Genomic DNA, 13,513 nt, shown 5'->3' on the forward strand with positions numbered 1-13,513 from the left:
ACTGTTCTACCTTATCCTTCTCTCTTACCCTTCTTTTTCTTATCCCCCCTCTCTCTCTCTCTCTCTTTTATCTCTCTCTCTCTTTTATCCCTCTCTCTCATTCTCCGTTACATTCGCTGCTGTTTCAGCTATCTTCTAACCTAGTTACAAACCACTTCAGTGATGTTCTTTTTTCTCAGTTGTTTCTCTCAAATTCCACATGAGAGAGAGCGTGGTAGGGAGAAGAAAAGGCAACTTAAAATAGAATCATGAAAAGCAATAGCTATGAACTAACTTCCAGTTACTTTCACCATATGTGCGCGTGTCCCTATGAGAGCAGGAAGCAGAGGCTATTGCGTAGTTCAGTGGAATTAAGAGAATATATGCAACAGTAATGAATTTTAGGAGGCAAACTAACACCTGATAGCAGCACTCCATCTACGCATTATTTCAGAAAGTAGTGGATTTTCCTTCACCTCCACATTCAAGCACTAAATTGAAATTGCTACGTTAATGGTCACGGCAAAAATACTATTAAGCTGCGCTGTCAGAAAGGTGAATATCAACGATAGAATCCTTATTTGGTTGGTGCGATCTTTGAAATTTTTTTCATTATCGGAATCGTCATAGCCTAAAACGTGGGATTCCGTAAAAAAAAGAAAGAAAGAAAGAAAGTGGGGAAGGGTCCCGTTTACATCTCCGCCAGGTAAGCATTCAAATTTTTTATGAGGAAACACCAAAATTGATTCATACACACCTTGCTACCCCATTCCGATGCCTAAAAGTGAAAATCAACGGCTTGTATGTTTGTGTGTGCGCGTGCGAATGAACAGAGAAAATACACCGAAATATGTTTTACACACCTGTCATATACGTTGATTTTGCTTTTTCGCTTTAAAGGTAAAGGTAAACATGATATTCAATAATACGTTTGTATTCTTCATTCAGAAAGAATAAGACTTCGGCTCTTCTTTAGAAACGCACCTCTCCAAGAAAATAACACCTAAGTTTGTTTTTTTCTAATTATGAAAATGGGAAATATATCCAAAATAAATGAAGTATGCAAAAAAAATTAGGAAGATTCATCTATTTCTAAATATTTTATATTAAACACTAAAACAAACGGGAAACGGACTCTCGCGAATATAAATATGTCGGACGACACGAGGGGTCCAACAATATCGTTTACAAATTCTTGATTGTTTTTAATCAGATTTTTTACTGCGCACACTGGTTAGTGTTAGGGTTAGTTTTACGGTTATCGTTAGGATTAGTTACAGTGTTAGGGTTAGCGTTAGTTTTAGGGTTAGGTGGTGTGTAGTCGCTTTACCTTCGCCTATTTTATGAGGTGATATACGACAGAAATAATTATAAAACAATACAGTAAATACGTTTAAGATGTATGCGAGTTTTATTATTTTTAGTTTACAGAGAAAATAAATTACAGAACATATAACTCAGTAGCTATTTGGCCCCTCGTATCATTAATAACACCTGACTGGTAAAAGTAAATTATCTTCCCTTGTATCGTCCAATATGTTAGTTTATATTCGCGAGTGTCCGTTTTTCGTTTGTTTTATTTTTTAGTATAAAATATTTAAAAATAGTTGAATCTTCCTAAGTTTTTACACATTTCATTTATTTTGGGTATATTTCCCATTTTCCTAACTTTATTTTACAATTAAGCGTCGTTTTCTTGGAGAGGTGCGTTTCTAAAGAAGCGCCAAAACTTCCCCACCAAAAAAGTTTGGATATTCGGAATCTACATGATATAACACATATTCATAGAAAATTTCATTAAATATCCATTTTTGTGAAAGATATCCTCCAAAGTCGGTGGGGCAGAAATTTGTAGTTATGCCTGGATGGTGCCCACAAAATTTACCACAATCGCTCCAGAGAAGGGAAGATAAGTTTTTTTTGTAAAACATACTCCAAGAGCACCATGAAAAGAAATCTAAAATATCTCCTTCAAAACGGAGAAATTCCAACTTGTTGATGCTTCCTAACTCCGAAGTCGGCCTATATATGTATCTATGGTGTGTCTTTGTGTTTGACTAATGTTGTGGTATTTACATCCCCATCACTTAGCGGTTCGGCAAGAAAAAAAAACGAGAATAATACTAGGCTTCAAAAATAAGGGGTCGTTTCGTTCGACTAAAGCCCTTCAAGGCAATGCTCCATCATGGCCGTAATCAAGTGACTGAAACAAGTAAAGGAGTAACTCCACAATGTCACCTTCTTCTTAATGAACATCAATCGCCCTTCTATAGTCTGAGTATGGATGTTGCTATTTGGATTTTAAGAAATTAGTGAATCGTTGACCAACACAAAAAGAACCCCATCGAATATCAAATGTGTTTCATGAAATTTTGGTATATTACTGGGCATAACTACAGATTTCTGCCCACTACCCACTTTGGATGACCATAACTTCCAGAAAAATGGATTTTTTTAATGAAATTTCCCACGAATATGCGTTATATCATGTAAATTCCGAATGTACAAAATTTGGGAGGGGAGTTTTAGGAGTGGGGAATTTCAGAAAATGCACGCGAGTCCACTTTAATTCGTCTTAACTTTCAAGAAAATGGATATTTTTTAATGAAATTCTCTACAAATATACCTCGGACTATGTAGATTCCGAGGACATAAGAATTTGGGTGGGCGGTGGGGGGAAACAGTTGGGGATTATTTTTGAGAACCGTTCCCCACTCGCGAGTGCTTCTGAACAAGTCCATGTTTGTAGAGTATTTTCTTGAAAGCTAGGACGAATTGAAGTGGACTCCGGTGAATTTTCCGAAATTCCCCAGCCAACCCCAACCCCAAAATTAGGCTGTATCCTAATATGCCACATCTTTTATGCACTTTAGAAATAATTCCTGATGGACAAGGGGCTTTTACAGTCTTCATATTCTGCTGCCAAGAAGAATTAGGACAGCTCTCTCATATTTGCAAGCCATTCATTTTCACTTTTAGATAGCGGGATGGGGTGGCAAGGGGCGTATGAATTAGGGTTAGGGTTAGGGGTTGGGGAAGAGTATCTTTTTTTCTTCACAAATGTAAATAAACCCAATCTGTTTCTTAAAGGAGGGACATATTCATTATGCACAGAATGTTATTTACCTAAATGGACGTAAGCGATTGGTTAAAATTGCCGAAATGCTCGAAATTAAAGACGAAATATCTTACAACCTATAGAATTTTCTCAATAAAGCCAAGTATACGAAGTTTAAAACTTTTTAGTTACCTAGAAATTATGTTACAAAGTGCCGTTCAAAAGGAAAATATCCGAGGGAAGAATTGAAAATTTTGAAAACATGGTTTTTGGAATATACAGAATCTTTGTCATAAAACATAGGAATCCGTTGAAAAAAAAAATTTCCAAAAGAAAAGGTCGATTCTTTCGTATCAGTGTACTTGTAAACATTAACTTAGTTTGCTTTTCAAATAACTGAAATATTTTGAGTCAAAATTAACCTTCGGCTACATAAAGCGATAACTAAACACGCGACGTGTTCAATAGTAGTGTTTATAGTTCGTCCATACTGTAAAAAAAAAACGCGCCAAAATCATACCGCCCACGCTTTAAAGTCATATGATCACAAATAATTGACTTTTTTTTTGTCTTCGCTTGCAAAACCAGAGGGCAATGTTCAAATTTGCGTCTTCTATACAGCAATCCTTTTATGCATATCGTGCTGTATCATCCCGTTGGTTTTCTTGTTTTTTATTTTTTTTTTATATTCGCCTTTAGTTCGTTAATTTTCCGGGTCTCTTTTTTCTTCTTTTGGTTTTGTAAGATATTCGCCTTTAGTTCGTTAATTTCTCGGTTTATTTGTTTGTTTTTTTTTTTTGTTTTTTTGTTCTTGCTTTTTTTTTTGTAACATATTCATCCTTAGTTCGTTGATTTTCCGGATCAGCTGAAATTTACTTTTTGACAGTTGGCTGTTGTCACTCTTCAGTGAGAACGCTTACTTTTTTAGTTTCCCATTTTATTTCATTAAAAGCTCTATTTTCTGATTCAAGATTTTCCTGTGTCGTCCGCTTTCACTTCACCACCAGTAATAGTCCGCTTTACCGCCTTGACAGGGACTAATGTTCCTTTCACCCAAAGCTTCATGGAGCAGAAGTCCAGTTGACATGCCATAGATTCCAAGTAGTCCATACATAAGAGACAAGGATACTCCATCTGCACCACGTAGATTGGAAGCACGACCTTTTGTCCTGCAACTTCAATCAGGACATCAACCGGAGCTCAAAGTTCAGTACAGTACCCGGTAACAACACACAACTGCCGTGATGATTCTGGAGGTCTCAATGCTTTCGGGTCTCACAAAAGTCAGCTCATAGGCCAAATCAACCACAAGGCGACACTTCTGGCCGTCAGTTTTACTATCCACTTGTATGCTAACAGTTACAGTCCTTTTACCTCTTCTCGGGGTTGGGGTTTCTTTGGAATATTCAGCTGGAAGTTTCTCCTTAACGCCAGCCCCTTCTAGTTTTCCGACTTTCCTTTATCTTTCGTTACCTTCTTACTATCCTTCTTTCGCGTAGGTCAGTCAAAACTAAGATGTCCCTTTTCACCACATGTCCAGCGCTCTCTCCTAAGTGTGAACTTTTTTCTACCGTCCTGTCTTTGCTCTCTCTTCAGGCTGTAACAATCTTGCATTTTGTGTCCTGGCTTCCCACAGGGCCAACAATTTATTCCAACCATCTCTTGTTCTTTCTTCTTCAAACAGCTTTCATATTTATGTCCGACCTTCTCTCAGTACCACCAACAACTTTCATTAAATCTTCCTGTTTCACGTACTTGCCCCTTCCTTGCTTTGAATCCGGAACTGTAATCCACCTGGAATTTTCCTGTGCTTATCCTTACATACGACTCAAATTCTAGAGCTCTATCCAGTGCCTCTTGCAGAGTATTTGGCTGTGCTTGTTTCACTTGAACTTCCCAAAGTGTCCATAAAGTGTTCTTTCAGAAGAGCTAAAAGTTTCTGAGTAAGCTGTTGTAGAGATTCTCCTCTAACCCTTACACGGGTCTGTAATCGTACCCTGTACACTTCACTCGGGCGCATAGTGCCATATCTTCTCTCTAACACTTCAACTAGTGAAGAATGGCAGTTTCTGTCCTCCACAGACAAGTGGATCAGTACCTCTAGTGCAGCGCCCTTTAGACTCGTAGCAAGCTGAACTGCTCTTTGTCCATAATCCTATCCATTCTCGTCAGCCAATAGCTCAAACTGGACGCGGTAAGCCTCTCATGACAATTTACTGTCAAATTCATGTGGCTGCTTCTTAATGAGGACTCCACTGCGCTACTTTTTTGCACCAATTTATTTTACTACTTAAAGCTGCATAACATTTTTTCTCTCAAATACTTTTTAACGGGGTCGTCACCAAGATTCTACTCATTGAGTTATTTTAAATAGTCATAATTGAAGTATAGTTTTTCATTTAAATAACTGAGAAATTACGAGTCAAAGTAAACATTAGGTGTTACTCTTCTATTTTTGGCCTGACATTTTAAATCATAACTTTTTTTTTTTCTACAAAACCAAATTTCGATTATTTTATGTCAAAATGTAGCTTACTACTGGTCCATCATAGTGCAAAAAAAATACGAATAAAGTTTGAGCTTAAACGGAATCAGTGGTAAAACGTTAAATTGGCCACGGGTGCGTAAAACAACAAATTATCACATTTTTTTCGTCACTTAAAGCTGCATAACTTTTTTCTAATATCTGTTAACGGAGTTTTCACCAAAAGATCCTACTCATTGAATAATTTTAAAAGTATATAGTTAAAGTATAATTTGCTGACATATTTTGAGACAGTTGATTTTAGGCGTTACTTACCAAGTTTTTGGCTACTTAAAGCTATATAACTTTTTTTTCTATCTTATATCTTTTAACGAGATCGTCACCAAAATATTCTCCTAAAAAATCTTTTAAAAATATATAATCAAAGTACAGTTTACTTTTCAAATAACTGAGAAACTACGAGTCAAAGTGAATATCAGGCGTAACTCTCCCATTTTGGCCCTACATTTTTTATCATAACTTTTTTCTACTGAACCAGATTTCGATTATCTTAGGTCAAAACGTTGCTTACCACTGGTCCGCCATAGTGAAAAAAGCCGAATTAAGATTGAGCTAAAATTGAATTAGTGCTAAAGCGCCAAATTGGCCGCGAGTGAGTAAAAGTTGACCTTAAGAATATTGTTCACACACTGCCGTGTTGGAACGATGAAAGACATACTGTGCTTTCGAGTTGGAACCGAAGTCCACCAGTGATGTAGCGCAGAGCGAGGTGTGTGTGTGTGTGTGTGTGTGTGTGTGTGTGTGTGTGCGTGAGTGTGTGTGTATGTATGTTGTTGTGGCACTCCGTCGATTACGACGACGAGGGTTCCAGCTGATATGATCAACGGAACAGCCCGCTCGTGAAATTAACGTAGTTCTCGGGGAGATTCAGCGTGACACAGTGTGTGACAAGGCTAACCCTTTGAAATACAGGTACAACAGAAACAGGAAGAAAGAGTAAGTTGTGGTGAAAGAATACAGCAGTGTTCGCCACCACCATCTGCTGGAGCCTCGTGGAGATTTAGGTGTTTTCGCCTAATAAACATTCACAACGCCAGGTCTGGAAATCGAAACTGCGATCCTATGACCGCGACTCCGCTGCTCTAACCACTGGGCCATTGCGCCTCCGTATACATGTATGTATGTATGTATGCGTGCGTGCGTGCGTGCGTGCATGTATGTATGTATGTATGTATGTATGTATGTGTGCGTGCGTGCGTGCGTGCGTGCGTGCGTGCGTGCGTGCGTGCGTGTATGTATGTATGTATGCATGTGCGTGCGTGCACAAATTCAATTATTTAGCGGAAATTTGCTTCGAAAATTTTTAATCGTACTTTCCGATGTTTCAAATAATGTACATTTGAAAGAAAATTTTCAAAAATTCAAAGCGAGCAAGTTACGGAAAGGTGAAAGAAGTGTGCCAAAAATACTTTGGAGGGGGGTGAAAATATGGACAATTCGAATTTCTTATATACGAGCGGATGCAGAAACGTTCTTGGCTTTGTATAAAAGAAAATACAGGAGGGTCAGCTATGTTTTTATTCAACATATTCCTCTCTCAGATTCATACACTTATTGCAGCAGTCCTTCAATTATTCTAAGCCCTGTAAAATAACTCGGAAGGTTATGCTTCTAACCGTCGTCGTACAGGGACGACGGTTAGGATATTTTCGTGGGTGTGATGGTCACACCCTTGATAGATTTACAAAGTAACTTATTTCTATCGTTAATCAATTAGGACTTAAAATTACAGTAGCTACTAATCTCTCTATAGTTGACTATTTAGATGTTTCCCTAGATCTGAACTCCTCTTCATATAAAACTTACTAACAGACTAATGAGAAACTCGCATATATACATAAACAGTCTTGTCACCTTCCTGTAGTATTTAAAAAGCTGTGGGACTGAACCCAGAACCATGTGGTTGGGAAGCAAGCTTCTTACCACACAGCCACCTTAAGTTTTACCCCCTTTCTTAAGTTTTTCTAGTTAATCTCTACTCATCTGTAGACAATATACGCCAGCCGTCGTACGTAATATCGTCTGGCCAGTTTTTCTTATACACTGTCATCTTAACAGCATTATAGGCCACTGGGTAAAGTAATGCTTTGGGACCCCTTCATACACAACCACATAATCATTACTTTTGTATCGAGCCCCTAAACTTGTGGAACCAGCGGACAACTTTCTACTGTGCATGTGCCTTAAGGCCGTACTAGCTATATATATTTCTTTACTACCCACAAGGGGCTAAACACAGAGGGGACAAACAAGGACAGACAAACGGATTAAGTCGATTACATTGACTCCAGTGTGTAACTGGTACTTAGTTTATCGACTCCGAAAGGATGAAAGGCAAAGTCGACCTCGGCGGAATTTGAACTCAGAACGTAATGGCAGACGAAATACGGCTACGCAATTTGCCCGGCGTGCTAACGCTTCTGCCAGCTCACCGTCTTATTAAGACCGTACTAGCTACATATCAGTTGAAATTGCACGCCGAGCGAAATGCGTAGCCGTATTTTGTCTGCCGTTACGTTCTGAGTTCAAATTCCGCCGAGGTCGACTTTGCCTTTCATCCTTTCGGGGTCGATAAACTAAGTACCAGTTACGCACTGGAGTCGATATAATCGACTTAATCCCTTTGTCTGTCTTTGTTTGTCCCCTCTATGTTTAGCCCCTTGTGGACAGTAAAGAAATATATATATCAGTTGAAATGCCATATATCTTAGATTTTCCCTCCATACATTCTCTATAACTCTTCGAGTCTATCCCTTCTTTTCTCACTCCTTCTCTCTTAATTCCTTGATATAGGGCCACATCTACGTCTACATTTTTTCTCTAGCTGCTCTTTCGCTCCGTTGTCTTGGTGGCATGACTTCGTTTTGCAAACTTTTTACATGTCAATGCACATGTAATTGCATTCGTGCCCGCGTGTATGTGAAAATAACGGTCACCACATCTCTGGCTGGCCGCTTGAGTGACTTGTGTTGTGTTCCTATATGTTTGGTAGGACGCTCATCCTTTTACAAAATTGCCTCTCTCCATTTCTCTCTCCTATCTCTTCTTTCTTCCCCCCTCTCCCTCCCTCTCTCTCTCTCTCTTTCTCTCTCTCTTTCCCTCTCTCTCTCCCTCCCTCGCTCTCTCCCTCTCTCTCTTGCTCTTTTCGTCTATCTCCATCACAGTCTTTCTGTTACCTTGTTACACAATGCTTCATGTGTGTAGCTAGCTAGATAGATGAATGGATAGGCAAATAGATATGCTACATATGTATAAATACATATACATGAATATGCGTACATATATACTCGTACACACACATGCATTCATACGTGCATACATACATACATACATACATACATACATACATACATACATACATACATACATACATACATACACACACACACACATACATGCATGCATGCATACATGCATGCATAATGGATCGGAGCAGAGAAGACATTACCTCCCTAACTTCCTTAGCTTTGTGTTCAATAAAATAACACAGTTATTATATTCGGAATCTGTAGTCACGTTATCGACAATCTATAAGTATTGTCACAGTATCACCATGATTCACACCATTATGGTTAGTAATAGCATTTTACAGCCAATAACTGACTTGTGGAATACATTCTTGCAAAATATTTGACAACCTGGATAGATCGTCGAACACACAGACACAAATACAGGTTGATCTCAATTTCCTAACTGTAGCCTAGATTCTCTCAATTCCCCTTGAGTTACGTACGCTCCGAGGCCCTTTCTCACTATAAAACGTACACACGCACATGAGACACGTACGCATACATTTAGCGAGTAAACTTTCTTAGGCGATGTGATTTGATTCTTGTTATTTGGGTCACAAGTGAAGATTGGTGGCCTATTTTACTGATAATCTATAAGCAAGTTACGAGACGAACTTACTGGTAATTCTAAGACAATCGGACTGCTTACTTTTTGGTGATTTCGTTACAGTCTTTTCTGAAAAGAATTTCCAGATTCTTTAATCTCTCTCTATATATAAGGCTGAAGTTGTCTGTGTATGGCAGGTTTGGTAGCCTTCAACTAACACTATCTCCTCCGAAACTCTGCGGCGTAAGTTGACCAAAATTGAGAGTATGATAGAAGAAGGCTTGCTCTTCATTCCGTAGGAGATAAAATTCAAATCGGACCATGTTAACACCAAAAATTATTTACATCAAAAAGGTGCTTTTTTTCTATGAAAATCCCTATTTTTTTACGATATTTTGACTGCTGTGTCGCCAATTTTTCGGTGCATTTCAACCAGAAAAATGTTCACTTAAAGAGAATAACAAGCTACATAATGCAAAATTTTTACTTTTCAAAAATTCCAGTTCTAAAGGGTCGAAACAAACCCGAGTAACGCCGGGCGATACTGCTAGCACAGAATAAAAAGAATCACATTTAAAATTTCCTTTGGAGTTTGTCTTCTGCCTACAACATTCATGCTGTATTGAAGACGTTCTTTCATCTTGTGTTCTCGTCCACTTTCTTTCCAACTGAAAGATGACTTTCCGCTGTTTGTATTCATCTCCTATGTTGTCCATTGCTTTTCTTATTGTTCTGGATTTACTATAACTCAGCGATTTATTTGTGTGTGTGTGTGTGTGTGTGTGTGAGTGTGTGTGATTAAACACTTTTGATAATGAACTTATTGTCCATTCTTTATGTTGCGCCTTTGTGTGTATATAACTTATATATAGGTCTTTATCAAAAGATAAAAACATATAAAACAAATGGAGTGTGAAAGGAAAACAAGAAAATAGTTACATAACTTGAAAATATTCACAATGAAAAACAGAAATTGAAAATTGTTAAATAAGGTTAAATAACTTTCAAACATTTTAAAGTAAAAACAAAAGTTATGAAATAATAAAAATGTGAAAGTACTTTATCAGCGGGAAAATTTCGGCAACTGTTGTAGTATATTTCGTTTTTAATCTAAAATGCCTCAGCTTTTTGTTCCATGCAACGTTTCCTAATATATGCATGTAAAGTGTGATTTTAAGGAAATTTAGTTGGTATTGCAAGTAGGTCGAAAGACATCGTAGAGCCTTTCTGAAGGAGAACACTTCCTTTTTCCGAGCTGAGATTCGAAATCGAATCTAAGGATTCACGCTCGTCTGATCCACCACTGGCCAAACAGTCACAAAAAAAATTTCTTCGTCCTGTCAAAAAGTGATGGATGGATTTCCTTTCGACCTATAGGTAGAAATTACTCCTGTATGTCTATCCTTCTAGCTATCATGACTGTTATAAATACAGTCAGACATACGACAGAGGCAGATAGCCATCACCAGGCGAGACAGCTAGCAAGTAACTTGCACCCAGTCAAGCAGCCAACATAGAACCACATATTCAGCATGAACAACCCAACACAGTAGCAATCACAAAAAAACATGCCCGGTTCTACATCATCACATCGACACAGTATTTCTGTTTATTTTCTTCATCGCCAACTTGAAGCAAGTTGGTAATGTTATGTGGTGAATTTTTTGGTGTATCAAGAAGTAAATGCAAGTGTCGATTAAATAAATTATTTAAACTACAATCCGATACTTTCCCATTGTTTTATTTTGATGTCGTCGACATGCCTATTTCATCTGCTACCTCAACATCTTTTGCTACACCTTTCCCACTACATTTGGTGACTCCGACGAAGAATGACAACCCTCACATCACACATCACTAAATCAGAATTGGAAAATTGCGATTAGTCGTCACACGATGGCTTTACCGGAACACAACCCAGCGGCGAACTCAACCACGGTCAACATGGCATTGCAGGCAACGATTCCTTCCACCCATCCTTTTGCTACTCTGTTACTACTAAATATTGGGGGCCTATTGCATCATAATAAAAGCAAAATTTCTTTCCTGGGAGATCTTACTGCATGCAATCAAGCCCTATGCATAGCACTCGTGGAAACTCACCTCAGCCCTGATATAGAGGATGCAGAAGTACACATACCAAACTATGCCATACTGCGAACAGACAGAAGGGAAAGGAGCCATGATGGAGTTGCTGTATACATCCGTGATGACCTCACACCCCAGGTCTTACTGTCATACTCAAATTCGGTATGTGACACTCTAATTGTATACATAAGACAACATAATTTAGTCATATGTAATATATATTGCCCACCAGATGCTCCAAACCATACAGGCAAGTTTGAAGATTGCCTCACAAGAATTAAAGAAATCCTCATGAAACTGGAACATCACGTGACCATATTTCTTATGGGTGATTTCAACTTCCCCAACGTCAAATGGCCCGAAGGTCTCATACTCTCAGAAATGACTCATTGCAAGCGAGCACTGGTGGAGTCCCTGCTCGACCTCACCAATGCCCTATTCATGGAGCAAGCTGTACTCAGACCAACTAGGGCGAATAACATTCTGGATCTCTGCTTCACGAACAATATGGACATCATTCATGATGTGAAAGTGACGCCTACATTAGTATCGGATCATAACATAATAGAGCAATCTGTTTGGGCCGAAAGTAACCACAGACATACAGCCTAAAGGAAGCAACCGAAATCTCTTCAATCTGAACTTCTACAATGCAGACTGGAAATCGATCCAAAAAGAGATCCTCAGAAAGGACTGGTCGAAATGTCCCTCCACGCCAAACATTGACATGAAACTAGAATGTTTCATATCTTCTATGCAAGCCATATGCCAGAAATATGTCCCAGAGCACAAGACCAAAACAAATAGGAGCAAGATTCCAAGGGAGGAAGATCTTTATGAGACGACACTCAACCAACATCCCAAAAGTAGCGAAAGGTCCCGCCTAAAAACAACACTGATGGAGATTATAAAAAGGCTGCAACAATCCTATGTGAGGGAGAAAGCAGACAAAGAAGCCTGGGTTATAAAAAACATTAAGTCAAACCCAAAGGCCTTCTTTCATTATGCGAAAGAAACAGCCTCAGTACACTGCAAGATAGGACCCCTCTTCCAAAACGATGGCTCCCTCACAGACAGTCCAACTAAGATCAGTGAGATACTGAATGACCAGTTCAAAAGTGTCTTTACCACCTCGTTGGAATACAGACAAGTGAACATACCAGTAGACGTCTTTGCCGCCTCACCTATAACTAGCGAGGCAGTCACGATGGAACACATTGACATTTGCGAAGAAGATATACTACTAGCCATAGATGAAGTAGACACAAACTCAACTGCTGGTCCTGATGGTTTCCCAGCAATCCTCCTCAAATCGTGCAAGCATGCCCTGGCAAAATCCCTCCAGATTCTCTTCTACAGCTTTCTTGCAAATGGCAAACTGCCAAGCAAGCTGAAGGAGGGAATAATATGCCCAATCCATTAAGAAGGAAGCAAAGCAGATGCCAAAAACTATCTCTCTGACTTCACACATGAGCAAAGTCATGGAACGGATAGTCAGAGGGAAACTAATAGCATTCCTAGAAGAAAATAACTTGCTGAGTGATACCCAGCATGGCTTTCGACCAGGTAGGAGCTGCCTGAACCCAGCTCTTACAACATTATGACTGGGTGTTGAGGCAGTAACTAAACAACTCAAATGTGGACGTAATATACCTTGATTTTGCAAAAGCTTTTGACAAGGTGGATCATGGTATGATATGCCACAAACTGTGTGCTCTTGGCATAGCTGGAAAACTTGGAGAGTGGTTACATGACTTTCTGAAAGATAGGAGTCAGGCAGTTGTGGCCAATGGAACCACCTCTATGAAAACACACATAGTGAGCGGTGTCCCACAGGGTACTGTCTTGGGACCACTGCTTTTTATAGTGGCCCTCTCAGATATGCTCTCAAGTGCCCTGATAACCACCCTTGCAAGCTATACAATGTTGCACACCTGCAGCAGTTGGACTCAATTTACAGATGGGCTGGGGATAATAATATGCAGTTTCATGCTGAAAAATTCCAA

The 13,513-nt window shown here is 39.0% G+C and overlaps 1 protein-coding gene across 4 annotated transcripts in view; it reads left to right on the forward strand.

Moving 5' to 3' along the window:
* The window catches only part of LOC115219065, a 115,702-nt gene that overhangs the window by 49,207 nt on the left and 52,982 nt on the right, over positions 1–13,513 (forward strand). The window contains exon 1 of one of the 4 annotated variants that reach the window (XM_036508813.1): positions 228–534. The exons of the other annotated variants lie outside the window; for them this stretch is intronic. The gene's annotated coding sequence lies outside the window, so the exon portion shown is untranslated. Of the gene's footprint in view, positions 1–227; positions 535–13,513 lie in introns of those variants that run through there. 4 annotated transcript variants of the gene reach the window in all.

Source organism: Octopus sinensis, linkage group LG14, assembly GCF_006345805.1.
Source record: "Octopus sinensis linkage group LG14, ASM634580v1, whole genome shotgun sequence".
Taxonomy (NCBI): domain Eukaryota; kingdom Metazoa; phylum Mollusca; class Cephalopoda; order Octopoda; family Octopodidae; genus Octopus; species Octopus sinensis.